Genomic DNA, 10,783 nt, shown 5'->3' on the forward strand with positions numbered 1-10,783 from the left:
CTTGAAATAAGCAAGTAGAAATACTGCACAATAATTTATTACCTCAGCTTTCAGCAGTACTCAATGAACTGAGTTCCTCAATTCCTGAACTGCACAATCAGCACGTGTGATATTTTATTTTCTTATCCCCTTCAGGAAAGCATGTTGTCTAAAGCACAGTTATGTTTTAAGTATTCTGCCACAGTACCAGAAGTTTAAGGCCACATATCAAATGAGAGGACTCGTCACGTTGAGCCTCTTCTGCTTGTGAGCAGGGTTGGGGCACTCCCCCTCTCCCAGTGACGGCATCACCAGCTCCAACTTCCGGACTTGGTTGTCATGGGGCGCAGTGCTCAAAAGGAGGGTGTTTGACAAAACACATCTATGTTGGCTGACTTGCGAGATAATTTGTTCAAAAAACAGATAAAAAAAGGTTGACAGCTCAAATGTAAAAAAAGGGTTCTAAAAGACAGAGACATTTGTGTGGTTCTCAGAACTCAGCAGAGAGATTTATAATTTAAGTCAAGTCAAAAATGTGATGGAGCAAACTACTGACTAACATAATTTATTCAGAGCACATTAACAGGACTTCTTGAACTAAGGGAAATAACAGCAGAGATCACTTCAGAGGAGCAGGATTTTACCAAATATACTAGAATCTTCCAACTTGCCTTGTAAGGCAGTTAGTCTCCAGATATATTTGATCACCTGAGTTTTATTTACCATGGAAAACACTTAAACCTCTTTAATGCATTATGTTCGGACTGGATCTCCTTTTCCTTCTAAAGCATTCAAAATGAACATCTGACTTTGTGAAGAAATATCCATTATATTATTTAAAATATGTCATCTGTCTTTAAAGATGTGAAAAAAGCAAAGAAATTAAGAGGAAAACAAAGCTGAAAATTTAGAAACAGGCATGAACTGGAGGAGTAAAATCCTCATTCTGATGAAAGTTTGTGTTAAAGATGTATTTACCTTTGACTGTTAAAAACTGACACTGAGATGACAAAGAATGAGGAAAAGAGCTATTTGTTCAAACATTTGTACAAGTGTGAGTTTTTAAGAAGTGACATTTGGGCTGTGGTATCATCTGCTGAAGTCAACAGCGCTGTTTCTAAAGATACAATGACAGGACAAGAAAAGGGACAAGAGAAGGAATTGCAAATTCCAAGCCAGAGACAGAAGTAAAGCTCTTTGAGATGTCTACACGAGCCTCCTAAGCAGCCCTCTGCAGCTCAGCTATGCCTGCACCTGGTTTTGAAAGCCCTTGATGCTGATGACACAACCCACCCACCCAACCTGTCAAATACCAGGAGATCTGGAGTTCCCATAATCATCATCCTCAATAGTTTGATTAAGTCAGCATGAAAGGGAAGGGGTAGCAGCTGCAAACCAAGAACTTCCTCACATCAGCATCTCCCTCTCCCAATCTCCTTATAAGTCAAGAATACTGGGTTTGATACCAGTTGAGCTCACATGGACTAAAGCTCCTGGAGACAAATTAGCCAAAATGTCAGTGCCCCTGTCAATCCTTATTATCTCCTGTAGGCAGGACAGAAACATATCTCACACAGGAATCAGTTACGTTTCCATATCTCTGGTTATTTATGCAATGAGCAGAAATGTTTGCCAAAAGCAAGCCAGGATAAAGAACAACATATTTGGGTACATGAACAGGGCATGCAAGAATGAGCAAATCCAAAAGGAAGGAAAAAAAAAAAGAGCAAAATAAATTCAGTCACTGGAAATCAAAAGCACATGGCTCTTCTCTGAAGGAGCTGAAATCAACATAAGCAAGGAAAATTACCACTCTAAAAATATTCCTACTTTTTCTGTTTCTCAAACACACAGAAGACAACTGTACAAAACCAGAACTGGCAAAAAAAAAAAAAATAATAATAATAATAGCAAGTCAGTCTTTGGATTCCTCAGAACCATGGTGCACAGTGAGCATTCTAAGTTACACCATCAGACACACTTAAACAATGCTGCACAGCCGGACAGCAACCTGTGAGCTGTGCCAACGTCTCCTCTGCAGCTATATCACACAATTAATAACACGGCCACATATATAAATCACATGCCTGGAGACTGTCAACATCAGGTGTTAATTCATTATTAAACATTTCCTTCTAAAGTAATGTGTCAGATGGAGAGCTTAGCTCAGACTTCTGCAGCTTTTTGTAGAGGTTTCTGGGCTGAGAACCTGGAGTATCAGTGACACAAGTGACAGCTCCAACATTCCACCTTACCTACTGGAGTCTATATTATAAAACAAAAATTTAATCGTATTCTTACAAGTCCCTTTACTTCCACAGCCACAAACTCAAAGAACCTGTTTTTGGTGACTTTTTAATTATTTCTATTCTTTTTCCTAAGGCTATGCTGTGAATCTGCATTCTGCAGAGCACACCAGTTAAATATTCCCTCCAAGCAAAGTGTTTCCCTCCTCATGGGAATGAAGCTGGATCCTCAGAGCCAGTTCCACCACCAGCACTTATGTGCAAGTACAAAACCATTCAGGCAGCATTCAAGCTCTATATGCAGAAAGAAATCTGTGGTGGATGAAAGCTTCGATTCATCTGGAGAGCCTTACACAGGCTTATGCTCAACATAAAAGTTCAAACCCAAGCTGACCGGGTTTACATGCATTAACAGGAAGCAATGATGTGGCCAACCAATTAACCATGAAATCAGAAGCATTCAGCATGAGCAGTCTCAGGAGGTCAGGCATCTCCAGGAGGACCATGGGGATTGCCAGAGCACTGCTAGAAGTGCTAATTGCCCATAGGTAGCATTCAACCTGCTAAATGCTATACCAGAGACACTGCAGGCTTCCAGTAGCTTAAAATTAAACATAAGACCTGTAATTAATGTCTAAGCTAAGCTGGCTGAAGTTATACCAACTGTCATCTGCATCAATAAAGCTTTATACAGGCTCTGATTCCTCTGTTCCCTTTGTTTTTCTTAAACCAGTATGCTGCTTTCACTTGCAGACTCCATAGACCTCACCAATACATCTTAATTATTGAGAAGCTTTTATTATATTAAACTACATGCACCTTCTGAGGAGAAAAAAGGCCTTATTGCTGCTGAAAGAAAGGACGGCTGGCAGAGCATGATTTACAGTAATTAGCAAGATTAAGAACCGCTATTAACTGCAATTAGCCAACAGAATATTAAGGGGCAAAAATTACCATGCAGCATGTCAGTAAATAAGTACCTGGATGATGCAGTTTGCTACAGATGAAGTAAAGCAGATCTGGCCAGGCTGAGTCGCAGCCAGGGAGCAATCCCATACCAACAGGAGCAGTATCTGACAGCATAGTATTCAAGGCTGCTGTGACACAGCTGCATCCATACCCCTCCATTTTGCCAGCATGACAAGAAGTTTGTGGGAGTGGAATTTTTCCCACTTTGACAAGTGCTGGAAGATTTTGTCTGAAGCTGATATTAGGGACAAACCTGTGCAATCTGCAGGTTGAGTCTCAGGCCAGCCGTGTCGGTGGTGTAGGTCTACATGGCAAATAGAGAGACCATTATGCTGTGCTCAAAGTTAGGGCAGAGCTTTACAAAGGCAGCTTTGAGTTCATGAAATATCCCTTATTTAGTTGTTCACAAGAGCCTGTGCAAAGCATATCTGTATGCTGACAAGCTAGAAAAATCAAACAAAGAATAAAAAAATGGGCTCCTTGTCACTGCCTACACACAGTGCAAAGCAGTGCTTTTCAGAGTTAGGAAGAATTCCTGTTAAACATCAGGAATTCATCACTTGTAAATAAGATATCCAAGCATGTTTTGTGTAGAATGGTTATTTGAAAGTAAAAGTTAAATCTTATTTCACATCACTTTTCCAGTAGACAAGAATGCGTTATATTCGGTATACAGGTATAGTATAACGTATAGCCGTACTGCAGAGAGCTGCCTGGATGATCAAGAAATGGGAACAGAGCATGAAACCAAAACAAATCTGCTATTTAGCCTCACAAATTAGCTAGATTTTGTGCCAGTAAATAAACTGGGGAAGAAACAGTGATTCTGTAAGACAAACTTAGAGAAAGAAAACATATTCAGTTAAAAACCAAGGTTGGAAAAAAAATCACACATTCCAGAAATCAGGTAAGTTAGGCTCTGGAATAACCTTGCATCTCTCCCAAGGAAGGAAGAACTGAACCAGCTGCATGAACAGGTTTCAGTGTTCCTTGAAAGGAATGACACCCTGTGCTCAGGTCCAGGGCACAGCATCCCACAGTGCTGAGCATTGAGAGCCAGGGGCAGCCCCTGGCATTCCTTCCCCACTTTGTTTAGATGCAAGCTACTTTCATACATGAAATATCAGTTTGTAAACACATTATACTTAAAAAGAAGGAATAGAAAAAACAGCATAACTACATATCAAAGTGGAGGAGGGATGGAGATTCTAGAGCTACAGACCAAGCAAAAACACTAGAGTTTTCTTGATGATAAACCAAGAAATAATACCTTTAGTGACAATTTCCTGTCCCGGGAGCCATTTCTGGGCTGATAGATGAAGGTTCTCACCAACTATTTCCCTCAATTGTATTGAATATATCATTCTAAAACAAACATGCAATCAGCTACAAAAGGCTTTTTTCCTCCAAAGCAAACAGGTTGTGTTCAATTACCTGTATTTCTGCCCTGATGTATGTCATCATAAAAGATTTTTCAGTAACACCTCAAGAAGGCAGCCCCGCCTTTTTCAATTTCTTGGTTTTATCCTCTTCCACAAATTGAGTATCTCATTCATCTCAATACCATTGCGTGCACCTTCAGTTACAGGTCAGCAAATTATGGCTTTGCAGAGCGAGGAGCACAGCTGATGGGAGCAGGGTGCAGGCAAGAGCTACTTGATGCCTGTGCCCAATGCACATAGAAGCTGCTGTGCAGCAGCCTGCTTTCCTTCCCTGCAAGAGCATCCCCTCAAGCATGAGCACAGCGCTCCTCAGGGTGGGGAAGCCAATCTTTATACTCTGGGCTAATTAATAAAAACTCACTGTGGAGGGATTCAAAGTCAGCTGCAGCAGACAGCCAGAACTTCCTATGAAGACATCAAAAAGTTTCCAAGCGCTTATGTCAGATCAGAAAAACTAGAATAGTGTGACTCTCTGTAGACTCTCTATGTGCAAAAAAAAATGCAAGGGGAAAAAAAAAATAAAACATTTTTCAAACAAAACAAAACATTACCTCCTCCAGACCTTCATTCCACCCCCCCTTCCAGCAAGCTCCAAAGCTTCATGGCATCCCAAAGCCCCTCCTCATATCCCTGCTCAGAGCCCTCCTCTCTACATGGCCAGGTTCTAGCCTGGCAACACAGGGCTGCTCTGCCATTAACCTGAGGAGCACCATTCCTAGGTGCCCTGAAGCAGTAGGGCTGCAAACAATGCTGAGTTCCTAGGAGGTGCTGGCAATATGTAGCACTCCTAGAGACCTCCCCAGCTGACACCTTGAAAAATGATGAGGGTGTGCTACAACCCGGCTTAATTAATTGAACTGTTCAGCCTCTCTCCTCCCCCACATTAACTCACCTGATGTGTAGAATCACTAATCTCAATAATTGCAGCTGTGGAAGCAGGGATGCTGAGGGAGAATGCAAGAAAACACACAAAATCAAATTAAAAAAATCTAAATGAGTGACCTGTAGATGAGAGCTTTGGGTAAAGTTTAACGTGTTAGCTCTGTGTTTGCGCTTTCTAATACACTCATGGTGAGAGCATGCAGGCAGCTCACAGCACCTGCTCTGGTGGTGTAACAGCCCTTGGAGCCAGGCCAGAGAAAATACACTATTTTCCAAAAGGATTTTCATAACATGGGAGTTGAGTTGTTGCTGTGAAGATCACGCTTTTGATCTTTTCTTCACTGATACGATATAAATAAGATTCACATAAATATATATATATATATTAGAAGACACCATTGTGTTATCCCCAGGACTTTTTCACATAGATTCTTACAAATTCCCCAATAACTTACTGTTTTGAATAGCTTACTGTCTAACAGCTTGTATATCACATCTTGTAGAAGGGTTGTTTCAGATAAATAAAATCAGTGACAATGAATAATTGGTGGGAAAGTGATGTATTGACAAGAAGGAACTCTTGGGGCTTTCTAAGTTCTGTGGTAGTCCTGGTGCCATAGGACCCTTGAGTTTTACTTGCTGCTGGGTTCACCTGCTTGGTACTCACCTGGCTGCTTCTCTTCTACCATGAGAGGAGGAGGAGGAAGGACCAAAGCATGTGCAGCTCATGGAAGAGCCTTTCCTCAAGCTTCTCCTTAGCAGTCTGGAAGCTCAGGATCAAGAGGAAAAGGTTTTCTGTACCAAGTATAACTCAGCCTCTTTAAGTTCAGAACAAAACTGTTTGTTACAAGCGATGGAAAGAGCAAACTGTTTTCCTAATGCTGAAAGGTAGAGAGCACAGCTGGAATATCTGGCATGGCTATGTTTGTTAGACCACATCTCCTAAACCCAGAGCTGCTCATCCTGGTCCAGCTCACAGATACAAGCCTTGATTTGTCACACAGAGCTCTATGCAGCAGAAATGCAGCTATGGGACCTGTTGTACAGCAGACTGAGCTGCACGAGCAGGGCTGCCTTGAACACTGCCCCTCCCTATGGAACTGCACTGGAGGTTTGTGCAGAAGTGCTTCTTACCCAGACAGGATGATGCTGCATTAAGCATAAGGCTAATAAATGTAGCATTCAGCAAAAGTGCAAGTGGAGATCTCATTACTAACTTGGGACCGCAGGGCTTTATGCTTCTCACAACAGTTTCCAGTTTATAAAGTCCAAATTGGTGTTTCAGTATTTAAAATCTTGAAATTAGAACCTGAAACAATTTGAAGTCATCGGAAGCATCCCACTTTTAATTAAACACCTTTCTCTGCAGCTGGTCTTGCTGCAGTGATGGTTTAGCCTGTTAATTATGTTGTGCAAGGAGCACCATGCTGCACTGCTGGTGAATGATTTATGAACTTCAGCAATAGAAAACCTCCATAGAACTGGCACACCAAAGACAAAAGAGGTAATTACTGTGCCCAAAGCACTTTAACTTCATTTGTACTCTGCGCACTGTGAGCACAATCAGTGCCCTAAACCACAGCATTGTTATTTAGTCCTCTGCAACCTTTGTACTGGGAGATGTTTGATATGATCCTCTGCTTACAGCCACTCTGTGGCAAAATCCGATGTCACAGACTACATCTCCAAAGGAGACCTACTACACATTAATGAACTTGCTATTAAGGAGTTTGTCACCATTCTGGGCTCCAGCAGCAGTTCTGGATGACTGAATGTCATCTCTTTCTGTGACTATAGGATATGATATGAGATAAAGTAAAAAGCATTAATAACTTTCCTCCACACTGTATACAATTAACAATCTCTGCTCCTTCTACCCCTTTATTTAAATGGATGTCTTTCAGTTTCCCCAGATGTGTCCCTGGCACCTTCCAGGCACCTTTCTGAAACCAACAGATAGAACACTCTCATGCCTTGGAACAAAGGCCTCCACAGCTGTGTGTTTGACCTGTGATTGCCTATGAAGATAACTGTTTCTCCTGGGTGAATGTACATCAGCTTGTCTGTAGGACTCATCTTTTCAAACCTGATATGAAAAGACAAAATTGAAAGACCAAAAAGAAAAATGGAAGTTGTAATTTTAAGCTGAAGCACAAATACTGTCAAAAGCACTGAGCAGGAATTTGGCTGCCTCTTCCCAGTGCTTCTCCTCCTATATAACACAGACATAAACTTAAGGGAAGCGCAGCACGAAAGATGGGCACCACGATGGTCCATTCCCTGAGTTGGAGCTTTGAGCCTAAGCCTGAAGTCGCATTTGAATGCACATGGTGGTTGCTGGCTCAGTAACTATCCTTGTTATTCCGTACTTATCTGACCTCACACAGGCTCACCCTCCTGTGTTCAACTTGTACAGAAGGATGTGGAGCTGAAAGAGCAGCCCCGTGCTCAGTGCTACTTCTTGCACTGCACAGGATATGCCTGAGCAGGCAGCTCTCTGCCTTTCTCCTGCAGGGCTTCTCTATCACCATTTCTCAGTGTTTTCACACTGTCCCCTAAAATTAAACACTGGTTCAGTGCTATCTGGGTTTCTTGGAGGTGGAAAATGAATATGCATTTTTCTATGATTATGTAGTTGAAAATACCAGGGCCATTTTAATGGTCTGCCGATATGCAAAATGAGCATTCAACAGCTAACACATCGTCTATCCAAGCAGCGCATGCATTAAGATATACTGTTTACCATCAACTCGGCCAACCCTCTCTGTTTATTCCCCAATAGCAGTCATCTGGGAGAGCTTCAGTCTAGCACAGCTCTGCCCTGGACTCGACAGGTTACTCTCCCACAATGTCGAACATGCTGTAGTGAAGTTAATTAGACATAAGTAGCATATTCTTTTTATAGAGGATGTAATTGGTTGCTTGGCAAGCTGTGCACATTGTTCCAGATCTAATAAACAGCTGGAGAGGTGTTGAAATCTGGTAGAATGGAGGAAATAAGTGTAAACCAGGGGGGGGGAATGACAGCAAGTTTCCCAAGACTGGAAGACAGGCAGCTTCCAACAGTAAAGTGTGAGAATACTTTTCACTCAGATTAAGCAGAATGAAAATTTATCCTGGGGAAAAAAAACTGTGACAGCTCTTTAAATATTGTAGAACAGTGTCACTTTGTATCAGCTGATGATTTGGTGCATACACTTCAAGTTAGGAAAGGACTTAAAGGCAGGATGCTGCTTTGGAAATCATACCTGTACTCCCATTGTGTTTTGCTGGCCTTTAATTTATTTTCCAATGTGTACCAGCCATAAGAAGTTATGTTACAGTGTTACCTGGGAGCAGCAAATTGCTTCTATTAATTTTATTTACTATAGCTACTTTGAATTTGAGATCGTAAGGGCTGGTTGTATCAGTATAGGTCACCTCCACCTAATCAATACCAAACACCTACCAGGCTTTCTGAGAGCAGAATGCCTTGCTTCACTGTTGTATCCATGTCCTATTCTCTTGGCCTGCGTGCACCTTTTGTTTTTCAATAGGGCAATAATCCGAAAAAAAAAAACACACTGCAGATATTTTGTACCTATATATTTAAGTTAAATTTAAACACATCTAGTTCAAAACCAGAGAAAATAATGGGCTGCATCAGCTAAGGCAGCTCTATAATTAGTTTATCATTTGACAGATGATGTTAAAGGTTGTATTAATGAGAAGCAGAACTTCTGTTACCTTGATATTGCATTTATCAAGCAAAGCTGTCCGTGTAATTACATTTTTCCTCCTCATCAGACTCCAATCTGTTGGTCTCGTGTTTTTTCCCTTTTATTATTTATAGTTGGGACTAAAAAGAAAAATAATACAAAAAGTCAAGGTGATGGTTTACAAATACTGTGCAGTGGATGCAATAGAAAGTAAAGTACTTCAAAAGTACATTCTGTCCTGCAAGATCTTGTGGCTGGTATTTACTGTTCAAGGTTTTTGTCCTTTCAGACACGCAGAAAACAAAATTCCTCAGTGACCTTCCAAAATTTTCCTCTCTGGCTTTCTCTCATTTAAGCAGTTTTAATGTCTGTACACCTCTGCAGATATTGCCCACTTCATTATGCTGCATTCGGGATGACAGGTCCCTGGCACCCTGACAAAGGATTATTAATAATGCACTCCAGGAAAGCAGAACCAAGAGGAAACAAATGGAAAAAGAACAAAAGTGGCCAATTCTCTTCTTGTCTTCCTTGCTCTCCTACATGGGAAATGGTAACCCTTTCAACAAAACAGAACCACAGAATCATTAGGATGGAAAAGGCTGCTGAGATCATCAAGCCCAGCCATCAGCCCATTCTCACCATGCCCATGGATATGGTCGCATAGGAACTCACTGAGAGTGGAGGTCTAAGTCCAGGACTGGTTTCCAGAGGCTTCCTAGGTGTGAGAAGCCCAGGCCGCCAGCACCGTCCCTGCTGCAACACTGACACCTCCAAGAGGTGAGGTGAGAAATCCAGGGATGTGCCAGTACCAAGGGTCTGCCATGGTGTAAGATCTTCACAGAAACATAGAACAGCTGGGGTTGAAAAGGACCACAAAGATCATCTTGTTTCAACCCCCCTGCTATATGCAGGGTCACCAACCACCAGACCAGGCTGCCCAGAGCCACATCCAGCCTGGCCTTGAATGCCTGCAGGGATGGGGCATCCACAGCCTCCTTGCACAACCTGTTCCAGCGTGTCACCACCCTCTGGGTGAAACAATTCCTCCTAATATCCAACTCAGACCTCCCCTGTCTCAGTTTAAAACCATTTCCCTTGTCCTATCACTGTCCACCCTCATAAACAGCCATTCCCTCTCCTGTTTATACGCTCCCTTCAAGTACTGGAAGGCTGCAATGAGGTTTCCCCAGAGCGTTCTCATCTCCAAGCTAAACAAGCTCAATTCCCTCAAACTTTCTTCATAGGAGAGGTGCTCCAGCCCTCATGCAAAAAAGAAACGGTCCTTCCTTATTTCTGTTGCTTGCTGGCAGACACATTGAGATGAGCATTACTTGGAAGGGCTCAGAGGATATATTGGGAAACCAGAAAGCTCTACTCCTGCCAACAGCTTATCCCTCACATCTCACCAGAGGGCGACGGCTGTAAAGGGCTGCAGGCATTGATGGAGGGATAAATGCTTGGCTTCTGGGTTTTGGGTGAGATAAGGTGCCAAAGCAGCTCTTTGCTCTGACATTCATGCAGAAACAGGCTCTCTGCTCTGAATATTTTATACCTATATGAAAAA

Source organism: Coturnix japonica, chromosome 15 (assembly GCF_054131305.1).
Source record: "Coturnix japonica strain WE chromosome 15, WE-NBRP24, whole genome shotgun sequence".
Classification (NCBI taxonomy): Eukaryota; Metazoa; Chordata; class Aves; order Galliformes; family Phasianidae; genus Coturnix; species Coturnix japonica.